General features: G+C 44.6%; 1 pseudogene; it reads left to right on the top strand.

Annotated features, from left to right (window-relative positions):
• Nucleotides 1–7453: 7453 nt before the first annotated feature.
• Nucleotides 7454–8366, top strand: LOC125090877 (malignant T-cell-amplified sequence 1-like; annotated as a pseudogene).
• The last annotated feature ends 9555 nt before the right edge of the window (nt 8367–17921 follow it).

Below are 17921 nucleotides of genomic sequence, written 5' to 3'. Positions count from 1 at the left end.
CATTGATGTTATTCTTTTCATCTATTTTGAAATATACTTTGCTAATAACATGGACACTGACAGGCATTTTTACCTGGCATCTCTATGAAGGAGGTCTATGATCCCCATTTTACAGTTGTGGAAACTGAGGCTCAGAATGGTTAAGTAGCTGCCTAAACCTCACATAATTTCTCTGCACATTTTGAATCTTATCCTGGAGCTCTGCCTCCCTGTGTATACACTTTGTGTGAAAGAAGATGAGTGTTTGCAGAATTTTGGCAGAAGGAGCTGAAAGCAACTTAAATGATTTTAACCCACTGAGCCACCCAGGCGCCCCCAAATGATTTTAATTTGAATACAGCTTTGCGCAAATTCTTTCTGTCTTACTTCAACCTCTTGAATGCCTGTAACTCTCAAATATGCATTGGGTGTTTCAGGAATTCACAAACTTTTTTTTTTTTTTAACAATATTCAAATGGCCTTACATGGTGTGTTTTAAGGTGCAGGAGAATCAACGGTGATGTTATAATTTTTCAATTATCAAATTTAGGACCATCAGCCAACTTAGTACTTTGCAGTTGGACAGATCTGCAGTGCCTGATGCTGCTGGGCAGTGAGCTCTGGGAAAGGGAGAGATGTCCTATAGCGCTGGCAGCTGCTCCTCTGGTTGGGCACTGTCTTCATTAACACTGGCCTATGGGTATGTGAGCTCCTGGATCTTCTATGGCTCTGGCTGGCTTCTTGTTTTTGTTTTTGTTTTTTTTTAATAATTTTCTTTCTTTCTTTCTAAGATATTTATTTATTTATTTGACGGGAGAGTGAGACAGCGAGAGAGAGAACACAAGCAGGGGGAGTGGGAGAGGGAGAAGCAGGCTCTCTGCTGAGCAGGGAGCCTGATGCAGGGCTTGATTCTGGGGCCCCAGGATCATGACCTGAGCTGAAGGCACATGCTTAATGACTGAGCCACCCAGGTGCCCCTTGTTTTTTATTTTTATAAGGAAAGTGAAGTTTAGATATTTTGTTATTTATTTATTTATTTATTTGACAGAGTGAGAGAGCTTGAAGGGAGAGGGAGAAGCAGACTCACTTGCTGAGCAGAGAGCCCGACCTAGGACTTGATCCCAGGATCCTGAAAAATGACCTGAGCAGATGCTTAACTGACTGTGCAACCTAGTTGTCCTGGCTTCTTATTTTTAATAACAGTTTAATAGTTTGAAAGTGATCATGTGGTAGATATGTGTTTTTTTTCACAGGTGTGTGTGTGAGAGAGAGAGAGAGAGACAGACAGACAGACAAACAAATAATGAGCCCAATAATTTCATATGAACCCATGGCTGTTCTCAACCAAGGACAGTGGTGGAAAAGCTGATTTATGTATAATCACCGCCTTCATACTTCATACAGAGAAGACTTGTCTCCTACTGGAACAGCTGTGGTGAGAATTCTTTGCTGTTTATATCTTGCTCGTCTGTGCCAATGTGCTATTTTAGAGGCAGTGCTAATGGTTCAGATTGTAGAGTTCCCTCACGTACATTTCCAGTTTTTCCCTTGTTTGGGCTTAAAATGTAATAACATTATTATTTTAACTGGCATAAGTATCTTTGTTGATGAAGAAATTCTATTGCCAAATACTTGTCCTTTAAAAAAAAAAAAGATCTTATTTATTTATTTGACAGAGAGCACAAGCAGGGGAGGAGCACAGAGAAAGGGAGAAGCAGTCTTCCCACTGAGCAGGGAGCCTGACGTGGGACTCGATCCCAGGACCCTGAGATCATGACCTGAGCTGAAGGCAGACGCCCAACTGACTGAGCACCCTGGCACTCTCAAACACTTGTCCTTATGAAAAGAAAAAGCAGGGTCAGAGAATCTTGATGCAGTGTCCTACATTCTGCATGACCAAACAGGCTTATATACTGAAGGATGGTCCTAGTCTGGCCCTTTCTGAAGACAAGTTCTCTCCCTTCTATTTTCTCTGGGACCTTACATCTTCCACTGTCACTGTTTCTCCTATAACTTCATCCTCTCTGTTCACAGAGTAACAGAAACCTTTTTCAATGAATTCAGGTCTCTCCATTCCCTCAAAACTAGCCAAAAAAATTTTTTTTGTTGGGGAGGGGCAGGGGGGAGAGAGAATCTTAAGCAGGCTCCACACCCAGCTCAGAGCCTGATGCAGGGCTCGATCTCACAACCCTGAGATCATGACCCAAGTGGGCTGAAACCAAAGAATCAGATGCTTAACTGACTGAGCCACCCAGGTGCCCCGGCCACATTTTCTAAATTTTATTCTACCTATTATATTCCTTCTCGATGCACTTCCAAAATTAAAAAAAAAAAAACAACTTTCTATAGATTATTGCCAGTTTCAGAACAAAGATTACTTATAAAGGGGCAAAAATGGCTGGTTTGGAACAAGGATAAAGAGAAGTATTTTCTTTGTATTTTTTAGAGTTTTGCCAAATATTCAACTGTATTCTAAGAAAACAAAATTAAAATTGAAAAAAAAAAAAAAGTAAAACTGACTCTTTACTGTCCATTCAGGCCCAGTCCTTTAGAAGTGCCTCTCTTCCTCCTGCTCCCTCCATCCTGCACAGACCTCATAGCAGCACATGGAACCCTGGACTGACAAAACTCACCTGCCGATGCACCTGCCTGCCCAACTAGACCTTGAGTATCTGTGCTTACTAATTCTTCCCACCTGTGTCCAAAACATGGCCTAGCTCACTGCAGTCAGAGATGTGGTCATGGAGTCCGTCATTTCTATATCAAGGCCATGATCTAGAGAGAAAATGTAACCTCTCATATTCCCTCTTTGCAAGCATAGCTTTCATGGAGACTGGGACACCTTAGTACAAATGTTGGAAAGGAAATGATTTCCTCATCAGTCCCTGACCCAGTACAATCATCACAGAGACATGGGACAATGACCGTAGCTCAGAGTCTTAGATACCTTCCAGATGTGCTTAGAAGATACACTTGATTCAAGTGGAGGCACCTTCCTATCTACTGGAAACAAGTTTTCAATTCAGGAGAAAGAGAAAGGCCCTGCTGACCTGTATGTGACAAGATATTTCATGGATAGAAGTAGAACTACAGGTGAGTTGAAGAGAGAGACATCCGAAGGACAAGAGCTCTATCGGCTCAGTCTGTCACCATCCTCAGGAAGCTCAGGCTCATCTTTTCTCTCTCTCATTGAGTCCATCTACTGGTGTCTCTGTTACTGTTACTGATCTCTCTTCCCATATGCAACTTTCCCCAGTCCATGCCCTTCTTGTCTTAAAGGCCCCTTGGGCTTCTAAGACTCTTCTGCCTCATTGACCTCAGGTTTGTGCCTCAGAAAAGGTGTGTGGGAAAGTATTTTTTTTTAAGATTTTTATTTATTTATTTGACAGACAAATCACAAGTAGGCAGAGAGGCAGGCAGAGAGAGAGGAGGAAGCAGGCTCCCTGCTGAGCAGAGAGCCTGATGTGGGGCTTGATCCCAGGACCCTGAGATCATGACCTGAGCTGAAGGCAGAGGCTTTAACCCACTGAGCCACCCAGGTGCCCCGGGAAAGTATTTTTGAGCAGAGATTTTTCAAATGGCCTCAGGACAAGCCAGGTTAACCCTGCTTCAGAGGGAGAGACTTGGAGCAGGTGACAGTGATCCTTCGAGCACGTTAGGCCTCAGGGTAAAGCCAGAACTTGATATTGGAGCAGATCTCTGACACTGAGCCCATTTAACTTTATGTATGAGGAAACTGAGCCCAGAGAGGTCAGGTGACTTGCCCATCTTCACACAGCCTGTATATGACCTTGCACCCAGGAGTAAAGTGCCCTTCACACTCCATTGGCCTGTGTGCTTGTCTTCTTCCACACATTTACCTGATAAAATCAGATTGAGATGAAAACTGGCTATGTTCTGGGGTACAACAGTGGTTCTGAAACTTTGTTTCAGTTTAGAATCACTTGGAGAGCTTAAAATAATAATGTCGTCTGGCTGCATACAAGATCAGTTAAATCACAACTTCTGGGCTGAGTTCCAGGTGACCGGGTACTGGAACCAAGGCAAATAGCTTGACTTGGCTGTGCCTGGGAGTGAGGAAGGGTAGGAGAGGACAAGTGGCTTGGAGGGTCCAGTCCCATTCTGGCATCCTGTAAGCCTATGATTCTGGTAGAGGGAACAGGGAGGCAGGGGGATTGCTTTGGTCTACTGGGATTTAGGACTGTTTTTAAGTGGGACCTGCATCTACCAGAGAATTTTGATGGTCTACAAATTATTTCTGCATCCAGAGGAATTGGACTAGTCCACCAGGCTCTCTCAATGTTGCCATTTAGAAAGAAACACCCTCACTGCTTGGGGACAGGGGAAGGGCTGAGTATGTGACAGAAAATTTCTCCTTGACCTCTGGAGAATATTCTGACAGTGTCTCTGAAGATGGAGACAAATGTCTTCTTTGGTTAAGAAGCCTTTAGATGATTTGAACATAGGTTTACAAGTACTTTTTTTGTAAGGTAGAAAACTGTAGTATTTAAAAATTAAGAGCCAATTTTATGATTTTAGAACCAAATATACTTAGATTGATAAATTGTTAAATGCAGACACTGGTAAGAGTAAAAGCTAAGGGGTAAGAGTAAAAGCTAAGGGATAAGAGGCTTTAATAGTCATTTCTATTTTTGTAAATTTTACATTCAGTATAGTCTAAAACTGGAGCCTATCTGTTGTGCCCGAGTTTTTGCGTCTGAGAGAACACCAAGGAGCCAAGCACCGATGCAATCACACGAGGGTTTATTTGACAAGCTTAAGCCTGGGCCCAAGTATACCCGACACAGCGGAGTAGGGACTTGGAGCCTGAGCCAGATTACAGTCAGGGTTTTTTTTTTTTTTTTAAGATTTTATTTATTTATTTGACAGAGAGAGATCACAAGCAGGCAGAGAGGCAGGCAGAGAGATAGGAGGAAGCAGGCTCCCTGCTGAGCAGAGAGCCCGATGCGGGACTCGATCCCAGGACTCCGAGATCATGACCTGAGCTGAAGGCAGCGGCTTAACCCACTGAGCCACCCAGGCGCCCCTCGGTCAGGGTTTTTAAAAGCAGAGTAGGGGTGTGCTCAGCGGTGGGTGAGGACAAAGGGGGTTATTCAGAAGGACTATCAGGGTAAAGAAGACTGTCAGGATATTGAAAGCCTGGCTACTATCAAGCCAAGGCCGTTTTTCCCTTTAATGAGGCACTAGCATGAAGACAATTGGGAGTTTCCTGGTGGAATGTCACATTCTTGCTATCAAGCGTCCTTGTTAGTGAGATTTGGGTTTAGAAGAAATTGAACTTTATTTACTTTTCCTTCTACCTCAGCCTCCTTCAGTTTTGTTTATGGAGGGGAGGGTGACATTAGGGCTTAAGGAACTGAGTTATTTGTCTCTGGAAATTGGGCTAGACTCGAGGTGGGTACAGCCTTGTTTTTCTTGGCCTCCACACTATCTACCGCATTATCCACCACATTTGTAATGTGGCCAAAGAAGAGAAGGAGTTGGCTAAGAGGGCGGATCTCTGGCTTCCTGGGCTTCTGCTTGGACACCCGGGAAACCCTTATTCATTCTTGACCAAGTAACAGGGCACCTGGAGGAGTGGGGTGAAACCTCTCTAGCCACCCAGAGGTCCTCCACGCAGTTCCCTCAGCTTACATCACAGCTGTGGACTACCCTCAAAGATCTTCAAAGTTCTGGGTTCTTCTGATTTTTTTTTTTTTTTAGTTTTCCTGGGAGTCTTGCTAGGGATGTCACAAACTAAATCTACCGTAAGATTTTGTAGAGTGATTATATATTTCCATGTCTGCCATGATCATCTACCCTCTCAGTCCCTGAGATAGCTCTTTGCTCTTGGTGAGAAAATATGTTAAGGAATGGTTATATATTATTTTACAATGTACAACTTTATCTAGTGATTATTTTATAGTTATGTTATTAATCTCATTTTATAGAGCAATTATGTACATATATATATATATTTTTAAAGATTTTATTTTTATTTATTTGACACAGATCACAAGTAGACCGAGAGGCAGGCAGAGAGAGAGAGAGAGGGAAGCAGGCTCCCTGCTGAGCAGAGAGCCCGATGCGGGCCTCGATCCCAGGACCCTGAGATCATGACCTGAGCCGAAGGCAGCGGCTTAACCCACTGAGCCACCCAGGCGCCCTGTACATATATATTTTTGACAGAGAGAGCGAGAGAACATGAGTGCTTCCTGGGGGTGGGGAGGAAGGGGCGGAAAGAGAGAAAGAGAGACAATCTGGGTGGGGCTGGATCCCATGATCCTGGGATCATGACCTGAGTCAAAATCAAGAGTGGCATGCTTAAACTGACTTAGCCAGCCTCCCACCCCAATTAATATTATATAATAATATTATATTATATTATAATATTACAGACTTCTCTGCAGGCTTCCTGCAAGGTCAGCTTCCATCCCCAGGGCAGCTTCACCCAGGGATGGGGCCTTTCCTGGGGCTGCTGAATCCAATGGTCCAGTGTGGTGCGACAGTGGCCCAGTTGCAACAACTGTCAGCTGTGATGGCTACAGGAGTCAACCTTCCATAGGCTGCACCACAGATTAACTTCACCCTCTGATCAATCCTGCTTCCTCCCTGCCCTGCCACAGAGGTCGAGAGCTAATCCATATCCTGCTTGCCAAAAATCAATCTCAAAATCTGCTTCCAGAGAAACTAACTCGAGACAGCTGAGAGTGGGAAGGAAGGCAATTTGGAGGGATTTTGAAGCTAGATTGCGTCCCATCTGGCTGGCAATGAGAACCCCTTCATGGACTAGGTGGAACAACCATGGCCCAGATACAGCTGGCAGTCTAAGCATTAACACTGTCACGGGCAACGGGATAGTAATTGCTCATTGCCACTGAAGCAAATAGAGATGCTTTGTGTAGCAAGAAAGCTGAGACCCAGCCCCAGGATTAATTAGAGTGGTCAAGCTCTGGTAAGGTTAGTCAGCTACCCACAGGAGACCTGTTAGGCTGTGGGGTGTGTGTGTGTGTGTGTGTGTGTGAGAGAGAGAGAGAGAGAGAGAGAGAGGAGGGAGAGGCCCTAATACTTGCTCTGGGGGCTTCAGGTGGATGCCGACCACCTCCTCTAAGCCTGCAGTAATGGCCCACCACGTCCCTAATAAAAACAAGTGCTGTCTCTTCATTTTCTTCCTACAACCAGAACGATTGTTCCAGCTCTTCTTTATTCTCAAGTCCTGCCCTTTGAGCTACCAGTTAGGGAGAGAAATTGGTACTCCCAAATAAGCAGGCGAAGCGGGGTCGGATTCAGAGGAGCAGAAGTAGATAGTTTTCGTTAGAGCCATAAAGTGCGGCTGACTGTTTCCCTTTCCGGATAACAACATTTCCAACTGTCACTGTGGGCTTTCCGGTGTCAGGGGAGCTGCCCGACCCTTGCTAATTCAGTTTTTCCCATTCTAGTCTTCTCCCTATCGTCTCCCCCTTCACCCTGGAACATGTTCAAGAAATTTGATGAGAAAGAAAATGTGTCTAACTGCATCCAGTTGAAAACTTCAATTATTAAGGTTATTAAGAATCATGGGGTGCCTGGGTGGCTCAGTGGGTTAAAGCCTCTGCCTTCGGCTCGGGTCATGATCCCAGGGTCCTGGGACTGAGCCCCGCTTCGGGCTCTCTGCTTCCCCCTCTCTCTCTGCCTGCCTCTCTGCCTACTTGTGATGTCTGTCTGTCAAATAAATAAATAAAATCTTCAGAAGAAAAAAATAAGAATCAATTGATAGAGCAATTTCCAGTTCTGGAACTATGGCTTAATCATAATGCCTAAGAAAGAGGCTGTCAGAATAGTGTGGTGCCATGAACATATAGAAATCATTACAGTGAATGGAGAGTTACTATTTTTTAGACAAAGAGAAGGGCCTTTTTATCCAACCCGAAATTTACTTCACAAATATCCTTTTATTCTGCGGCACCAGCAGGTTGATAAAGGAGCTTTCAAATTTGTACTCGGTGGAGCAAATATCATGTGTTTGGGCTTACACTTCTCCTGGAACAATAGGTAGGATTGTTGCAATCATGGCAGAAGGAAAACAGCGTGCTCTGTGGGTTGGAGTCAGGAAGATGTCTGCAGAAGATATTGAGAAAGTCAACAGAGGAGTTGACACTGAAGATGTCCATTGTTTAAAGGATGGTTGTGGCGGGACGCCTGGGTGGCTCAGTTGGTTGGATGACTGCCTTCGGCTCAGGTCATGATCCTGGAGTTCCGGGATAGAGTCCTGCATCAGGCTCCCAGCTCCAAGGGGAGTCTGCTTCTTCCTCTGAACTTCTCCTTGCTCATGCTCTCTCTCAAATAAATAAATAAAATTTAAAAAAAAAATAAAAGGATGGTTGTGGCATATAAAAATATATAAATGAGCCTCAAAACAAATACAGTTGGGGGCGCCTGGGTGGCTCAGTGGGTTGAGCCGCTGCCTTCGGCTCAGGTCATGATCTCAGGGTCCTGGGATCGAGTCCCGCATCGGGCTCTCTGCTCAACAGGGAGCTTGCTTCCCTCTCTCTCTCTCTCTCTGCCTGCCTCTCCGTCTACTTGTGATCTCTCTCTGTCAAATAAATAAATAAAAATCTTAAAAAAAAAAACAAATACAGTTGGGCAAACTGTGGATATGGTGCTTTATCCGTGTTTTTGACTGTGTGTGACAGCATGAAGACAACACTCCTGTGGTTATGCTGGGTAAATTCAATGGATGCTAAAAAAGAAAAAAACTTGTTATCACCTTGCTTGGAGACAACGCAGGCATCTCTCTGCAAGACAGCATCACTTTCTATAAGACCTGTACCTGTCTTCTCTCCCAGCCATCAGGCTATACGCCCCCAGAAGAGCTGCATGACCCAGCTGGGAGAAGACATGTGGTTCTGAATTCTCAGGGTACTTTACCTTTGTGGCCAGACCACAAAGATGGGAAGCTCTCCTGAAATACAAGATTTAACACGGTGGCAAATGCCCCAGAAGATAATGTGATTTCAATCCTGGGGATGGCTCCTGGAAGGAGGGGGCAGAGGGAGAGGGAGAGAGAATCTGAAGCGGATAAGGAGTGTGGAGCCTGATGTAGGGGCTCGATCCCAATACCCTGAGATCAGACTAGAGCCAAAATAAAGTTTCAGCCACGTAGCCAACAGTGCCAGCCAGACGCCCCAAGATTATTGTATTTTTATTTTTGCTGGGAGTAACTTCTCTTGAAACCAGTGGCTATTTCTGGAAGGGGTATAAATTAACCAGCACACTCTGGAATGAAAACCATCTTCCTTTTCAGAGGACTCAAACAGGCCATCCTGAGGTATGCCAGAATATGGCCTACAGAGAAATTCATTTTTGTTTAAAAATAAAAATAACAGGGTGCCTGGGTGGTTCAGTCATTAAGCATCTGCCTTCCACCAAGTCATGATCCCAGGGTCTTGGGATCAGGCTCTCTGCCCTGCAGGGAAGCCTGCTTCTCCTTCTCCCACTCCCCCTGCTTGTGTTCCCTCTCTCACTGTGTCTCTCTTTGTCAAATAAAATCTTTAAAAAATAAATAATAAAAATAACCAAAATCCATCAGGGAACTGCTTTTCTGTTTAACACAAACTTCTGCAGGGCCAAAAAGCCTTAGTCATCCAATCTGCAAATCAGGGTTCTATGCTACCAGAGACCGGGAGGCTGGTACTGCCTTCAGGCCTGGGGATGAGCCTCTCAGGAATGTTGGGAATTCAAGGAAGGCCTGTCCAAGGAAGGTAGGTTCATCTGGCTGGTAAAAATGGTACTATGTGTTTTCATATTTGAAGACTTAAAAATAATACATTTAATTTCTTGAAATTTCTGAAGAGTTTATAATACATATGCATGGTATACCAACTCCCCTCTTTGCCCAGGACCTCCTCCCCTTCATATTAGCCGCTGTGGTTGGTTTCCTGGGTACCCTTCCAGACTGTCGTATGTATGTGCTAGCAGGTATGATATATTTTCTATATCATATATATGTGTGTGTATACATATATACATATATACACACACATATATAAAGATATATTAGTCTGTAGTGTTTTTTTTAAAGATTTTATTTATTTACTTGACAGATCACAAGTAGGCAGAGAGGCAGGCAGAGGGAGGGGGTTGGGAAGCAGGCTCCCCGCTGAGCGGAGAGTCCGATGCGGGACTCGATCCCAGGACCCTGAGATCATGACCTGAGCCAAAGGCAGAGGCTTAACCCACTGAGCCACCTAGGCGCCCCTATACACATATATTTTTATATATTATATATTATCTCTCTCTCTATATATATGTCCTTCACCCCCTCCCATTTAAAGGCACAAATGGTAGTATACTAGGCACAGTTTTTTTAAAATCTTGCTTCTATTCATTTGATAATATCTTGTAAATCATTCTTTCAGGACATAGTTTCTTTATCATTTTTCTAAGGCTGCATGGCAGCCCACTGAATAGATTTACTATAATTCATTTAGCAGCTCACATTGGAATAAACACTCGTACTCAATAGCCTTTTGATATTACAAACAATGCTGCAAGTTATAACCTTGGCTTATATTATTCCACTGCTGGCAAATCTTTTTTTTAAATGATTTTATTTAAATGACTTTTTTTCACAAAATCTTTTTTTTTTTTTACAAATTTTATTTATTTACTTGAGAGAGAGAGAGACAGCGTGAGCATGAACAGGGGGGAGGGGCCAAGGGAGAGGGAGAAGCAGACTCCCTGCTGAGCAAGGAGCCCGATGTGGGGCTCAATCCCAGAGCCCCAGGATCATGCCCTGAGCTGAAGGTAGATACTTAACTGACTGAGCCACCCAGGTGCCCCTTAAAAATTGCTTTTAAAAAGTTATATTTATTTAACTAATCTCTACACCCAACATGGGGTTTAAACTCATGACCCCGAGATGAAGATTCACACTCTTCAGACTGAGCCAGCCAGCCACCCCTCTATATGAAAAAGTTCTTTTTTTTTTTAAAGATTTTATTTATTTATTTGACAGAGAGAGATCACAAGTAGACGGAGAGGCAGGCAGAGAGAGAGAGAGAGGGAAGCAGGCTCCCTGCTGAGCAGAAAGCCCAATGCGGGACTCGATCCCAGGACCCTGAGATCATGACCTGAGCCGAAGGCAGCGGCTTAACCCACTGAGCCACCCAGGCGCCCTCTATATGAAAAAGTTCTAAAAGATTTGTAACTTGGGGTATTTCTAAATAAACAAGTAGTTGATATTACCAGTAAGATATGCTGTTCCTGAATCCTTCTGAGGCTTCTAGCAACAATCCTTTCTCTCTTCAAGGTCAATCTCTCTTCTACCAGATTGTTCCCTCATCTGTGTTTAGAAACGTGTCTAATCTTCTCTACCCTCAGAAGCCCTCTGTAATCTGCCCTTCTCCTCAGCTAATGCCTTTGTTCTCATACCCATCACCAACTCACCGGGTCCATGCTTTCTGTCTCTGCTTTTCCCTCTGCTCATCATTCCTCAACCCACTCCTCTTGGAGCTAGAGTCAACATGGCCAGATAACTTCGTGAACCTAGGATAATAGATCACGGATGATTCTGAACCATTGAAACTGTATACCCAGGAGAGAGGGGGCATCCACAGGGGAGTTTGAAGTAGCTGATGGAGGTGGAGAGGGAGAGAAGTATGCTTTTATCCATGATGACCATTCAGACGAAGATGATACAGAGCCCAGATGTGAGGGCTGGAGAAATCAGGGTTGGAAGATAAGTACTTGGGGGTCGGGGCCTAGAGATAATGGTTGAACTGAAAGGTAGGACCTTCACAGGTACCAATACTTCTCTGTCCTTTAGAATGTTCTGATTCTAGGTTAATCACAACTCCCACACCCATTCCGTGTATAACATTTGGCCTGAAGCCTGGCCTCCAGGAGCCCATTTGTTCATCTGGGAAGTGTGAAAATTCTACCCACCTTATGAGGTCTCCGAGGACTTAGTGTCATAGTACCATCATCATTGTTATTGCCCTTTCCTCTCCATGTGGAGCAGAGGAGAAAACTCAGCACATTTCTTTCCTCCCTTGAGCCTCATCTCCACTCTGTGAGGTCTGGTCCATAGGCATTATCTATTTCCCATATGAAGAGACAGAGGCCCCAAGAAGGGCAGTCTTGTTCAGGGGCCCACAGTGCAGAGGCCACTTGCTCCTCCCTGCCAGAGGCCATGCCCCAGATACCTTCACCCTATCCCCAGCCCTACCACTGATGAGAGTCCTGTTGATTGAGCTCTTTATGTGTGTCCTGAGCCAAGCTGTGGATGGAGTGAGATGGGGTGTCTTGGCAGGCTGGTTGAGTGGCACCTGCCTACCCCATCCCCACTGGAGTTTCTGGCCCCCAGGCTGGAACTGAGGCTATGTCAAAGTCTTCACCTCCCTGGAGAGCTCCTTAAGCCATGCTCTGCCCTGTGGAGAGCCTCAATTCACTCCAGAAAATTTCCAGATGAGTAGGTCTCTCTCTGTAAAAGAACCAGAGTGGATGAGGAAGAAATTCTTGAAGATTTGGCACTCCTGAGTTTGGGAAGAGAATGAGCTGTGTGCTGGGGAGCTGGAGCCTTATTTGTCCTAGCTTCAGTCCCCCTCAATTTAAATCATCTCTCCTGGATGCCCAGGGAGTCCCAGAAGGGCCTATTCAGGACCCAAAGTATAACACTCTCAGGCAGAAGGATTTATCTCATGCCAAGGAAGGAGCCAAGTAGGAAATGAGCATCCCCCTGCTGGGACATGAAAGTCAAGGTCAGGATGTCCCCAGAAAGAAGAGCCTAGAAACAGTGCAGGGGCTTAGACAAGAGGCTTAAATCTCAAGAGCTAATAAAGGAGAAGGGGTCAATTCCCAAGCCTCAGGAAAGCAACTTGGCTAGGTCTTCCATAGCGTACCCTGGTCACCTTTATCCAGTGCTCCATCGCCTTAGCGTTACCCTTGCTTGGGTTGCCAAGGCAATTGGCCACACTGTTGAACTGGGTTATGGTGACATGGACTATGGGTTCTTGGTGTTCATTGCCAGGCTTATTCTTCTGGGATCAGATGGGGGCCCAGGCACTGATGTGGGCACCACCTAGAACAGAACCTGGGGAACAAGGGGAATGTCACTCAGCTCTGACATACCCCAGCTTAGTGTCCCAGGCAGGGGTCACAGGTCAAAGCTGGAACTCAGGAAGCTGAAGATGTAGCCTGAGCCTTTTGGGCGTCTCTGGATTTAGCTGTCTTTTCACGGTAAGCACCCACTACAGGACAATCCAGGACCCATTGCTGGCAAGGAAGGAAGAAAGGCATTCGTATCCTGGCTATCATCATTAACCCCAAGCTCCAGAAGGCGGTTCAAGTCAGCTCTTCCCAAAGGGGCATCTCCCACTCCTCCTGATCACCTCTCTGGTCCTACCCCCCATTCACATGCATATTCCAGGGTGGCCGCTACAATCCTGGTTTTGTTTGTTTGTTTGTTTGTAGGTCTTCCTTGTAGTTAGGTACACATCAGATGCCTAATAAGTGCTGAGGCTGTTGAGTGGGCAGATGCATGAGTGACCCTATGGACCTGACCATGCGCAGTGAGTTCCCCTGCCCCACCCAGCTTTCTATTTGTTCTTCCTCATTAAATCTGCACAGCCACTCTGTACAGTAGATTCTATGAGTGTCCATCTCTCCTGTCTGCAGGCAGACAGTAAAGGCTTCAGGGTTAAGAATGTTGCCCAGGTCACAAGTGGTGGAGCTGAGATTTGGACCCAAATCATAAGAGTCTAGATCAGGGAGAGACAGGTCTGGGGCAGCTTATAGCAGAAGGAAATCCTGCCTCAGCCCCTTCCTGGGAGCCCAGCTGCTCACTGCATCCATCAAGTCGACTACTCTGTCAACAGATTGGGAGGGAAGTCCATGAGGTCAGAATTCCCTTTTAGCTGGTTCTACCTGGTAACAAGCCAGGGGCAGGGAGGCCCTGGGGCTGCAGCTGGCTCTGTCTCTATTTTTGGAGCTAGAGATGGAATTCCCACTACAGCTAGTATTTGAGCTGACTCCATCTCAGGACCTGACACATATATGCTGAAGAAGATGCTAGCACTTGTTTCAGTTCTAGAGAGCCTGATGGAGGTGACACTAGCTCTGACACTTGGGAGTCATGGTAGAAACAGGTCTTGAGCTGCCTCTGGCTCCACGGTAGGCCCTGTTTCTGGCTCTACATCTGGAAGGAGCCCAGAACTGGTGCTGGAGCAGAATAAAGAGAAAGGTTTACCTACATAACTGACTTTCTATGTGCCCGTCCCCAAACAGGAATGATCCTACTCCCTTGAAAGGAATACTCACCCCGTGAACCCCACCCAGGTGGCCTCTCCAGTTCACAACCCCCTTTACCCTGTGACTCTGCCTCAGTGGGCTCTAGAGGTTCAATAAAAGGAGCATGGTTCTTCATGCAAATTGACATGCACAGAGGCCACCTTTAGCCTGAAACATGGATGGTGCAGAGACTGCTAGATATCCTGCAAATTCTGGTCAGGCCAGGTACTCAAGATGGGAGTGAGGGCACTGAAGAAAGTCATGTGTAGGGCGGAGTCAGAGGTCTGGCCTGGCACTCCTCACTAGGCTCTTTTAGCACATTTTTATCAGTATGGGTCCCAGAGGACAGAGTCAGCACACTTCCAACCCCTCTGAGGCTGTCCTTGTGATGGAAGTCTTGGTCATTCATCAGACCTGACAGAGAACCTGTGGACATCTGGTCTTTCCAGTGACATTCTTCTCCCCATGGCCATGGAAGAACCTACCCCATCCTCCATGCAAACAGACAACAAGACAAAGTTTTGAGGCAGTTTTGTGAGCAGATCACTCACCATACCTCTGTTCTGGGCCCCAATTGTGGAGGCTAGGTGATGGAGAAGGGCAGCCAGAGCAAGATGGAACTACGGAAGGGAAGGGTCTCTCAGGAACCAATTCATCCCACCCTGCACTGTGCTTCCTGGGGTGGGGAGTTGGAACTACATTCATAGCTCCTTTTAATTCATTTTCTCATGCAGAGAAAAGCCCCAGACTTCAGCCCTCCCATGGAAATCAATGAGATTTGATCCATGAGATCCAGGGTTCTGCCAGTCCCTCCCCAACTAGAACTCCTATACTCTCCCATCCTTCTCTGTGGAGACAGGGGATCCCCTCCTGTTTTATTTGGTCCTGTCACCCATCACTGTGGTCAGAATATGAAAAGATTCACCCATATCTAAGGAAGCCTCAAGGGTGTCACATCTAATGTATTGCAGATATGACTACTTATAATGCCTAGAGTAATTGTCTGACTCAGACTTTAACTGAGTGCCAGGGATTGTGTTGAATTATCTGTGTCTAGGAAAGTGTCTTCATGTATTAAGTGCTGATTGCCACCTTTGTATGAAAAATTAACACGTGATGCTATAGTGGTTATGTTGTGCATTATATCCCCAGTACTGATTTAACTTACAACTGGAAATTTGTACCTTTTGACTATCTTCCTCTAATTCCTCCTCCTCTAGGTGTGGTTATTACTTTTTAATTATGTGTTGAGTTTGGGGATATCTCACCATATCTTTTAATACTTAGTGCCTCAGAAGATCTAAAATCTAGCACTGACTATATTCTGTGTTGTCCTCTTGGGAAGAAGACCTGAGTTACTAGCATGGGTATCTCACTTAGATTTTATATGTATATAGTGTGTTGTTCATATTACTTGCTTTGATGATAACCAAAAACAACCCCCCACCAAGTTTTGAGTCATTGTATCCTACAGAGAAATTCCTCTCTGTGGACTATATGCTTCCTGTGACCTGGCTGGGTTGAAAAGCTGAATTACAAGTAGTTTCATCTTTTCTAGAGAAAAAACTTTTAGGTGCACAGACCATACCTTTTCATATATTCTCCTTGTGGAAGTGAATCAGTTGGGAAAGTATTTGGTGGCATATAAAGAAAACTCAACTAGGGCAGATGGTCCAAAATAGGTTAATTTTTTATCACTCAGCAGGGTGTTCAGGAGAGGCAGTCTGTGGCTGGTGTAGTAACTAAAAGACCATGCTCTTCTTTTCCTTCAGTCAGCCCATTCTTACAATGCGATTAACATCTTCATATTTGCATCTCATGGTTACAAGATGGCTGCTGCATCATCAGCCTCAAAACTGTGTTCCAAGAAGGGAAAAGTGAAGGAAAAAAAATTTCCAACTCAGTCTGCTCTTTTTAATTAGGAAAACAGTGGTGTTCTGGAAGCTCCACTCATAAGCCCATATATTTATCTCTTAGCCCAGAACTGTGTCATATGGCCAGCTCTAGCTGAGAAGAAACTTGAGAAATTTGGGCACAGTGCTACCCTGAATAAAAATTTGGGTTGGTTAGTAAGGAGCATTATGGGAATGGATACTTTATGGGCAACATGTAGTGTTTGCCATGGTATCCTTGCTAAAATGGTGATCATTGGATCTAAAATTTTTGTACATATTTCTGGCCCCTTTAGAGATGGTATAAGGAAAAAGGAGAAGATCTAGACAAGGACAACTTAAATCATGGAAAGGGAAAGGGAATTGTCTGCTGTAACCTGCAAAGGACATTGGATTTGGAGTTAGAAGTTCTAACCTTCTGATCTTATTCTTTAACTTACAATCTGTGTGATATTGGTTGCATCCACCTCTCTTAGCCTTTTTTCCTTGATGGTAAACTGGGCACAGAGTGTTAGAGACAGAGAAATAGATATTGGGTAAGCAACTGTGAAATGTTACTGGTGGTTGCATCTTGCATAGAAAAACAAGATATCTTCATGGCATATTTTCATGTAATCTCTTTTGAAGGGTGGTTAAATATGACTTACCAGGAGTTTCTATTTCCCAAAGGGGAGTGACATTCAACTATTTAGAGTGTGTGCCTTAGGTAATATGGGGGAAGAAAGATGATATTTCCAGCAGTTTTCTCTCCCATGTACGAGAAATACACATCTACTTGGAGGAACTACTTCATGTAACTTGTTAGAACATAAACTGTAACCAGCTATCATATCTCCTATGAATCTGGTAATGAGGCATTTGAAACTCTTTCTCATGTATTGTTGGTGTTCCTCAAAAATTTCATGATTTTAGTGACCTACTTATGTTTAGGGATGAAACTCTAGATGGATCAGTATCAGTAATGGGAATGTAATCCCTCAGCTCAGGGAAGAATTCTAATTTTGGTGGTTTAGTCAGTCATTCATGAAATATCTACTGAGTGCCTACTATATGTCAGCCACTGTTCTAGATGTGGTTAGTCAGTGCGAATAAGAGAAAGAAGGTCCCCACCTTCATAAAGCTTATATTCTACTGAAGGATACAGCAGATGTATAAACAGGTGAGCTAGATGGCCCTTCCTTTTGGATGTTCAGAAACTTGTTTCCTGGATGGAATTAATGACATATTTTTCAATTTCTCAAAAATGCAAATATCTGAACTTTACTTTTTTATTTGATTAACAGATTCAACACTTTGACACACACTGCTAAACACGGATATGTATCTGGTTAGAGTTATATAGAGATAAATTGGGTCCTTTATAGTCACCCTTGGGTGGAATATTACACGTATTGCTCTCTAATAATGTTTGAAAGTGGACAAGTGTGTGTATTTAGGAGACCAGCTAGAGCTGGAATTACTCGTAGGGGTGACAGTGGAGAGTAAACATTAGTGAAGGTCAAGTAAAGATTGGCCCTGGGTCTTGAAGAACCAGTATGACCTGAATGGCCAGCGTGGCAGACAGTAGGTAGAGGGGAGGGAGAATATTCCAGAAGGGCAAATCCTGGAAAGAAGATCCAGTGTCAAGAACAAACAAGAGATTTCAGGGGACCAATGGGAATTCACTTGGGATGGAATGTGAATAATAGCAGAATAAGAGATATTGCCCGGTAAGGTCAGTGTGTGGGGGCCTAGAACGGGAATTTGCCCGTTATTCCCACTAAATAGTGGATCCTTCAAGAT

This window comes from Lutra lutra, chromosome 1 (genome assembly GCF_902655055.1).
Source record: "Lutra lutra chromosome 1, mLutLut1.2, whole genome shotgun sequence".
NCBI lineage: Eukaryota > Metazoa > Chordata > Mammalia > Carnivora > Mustelidae > Lutra > Lutra lutra.
The sequence above is the reverse complement of the archived record's forward strand: the minus strand, read 5'-3'. Positions and strand labels throughout refer to the sequence as shown.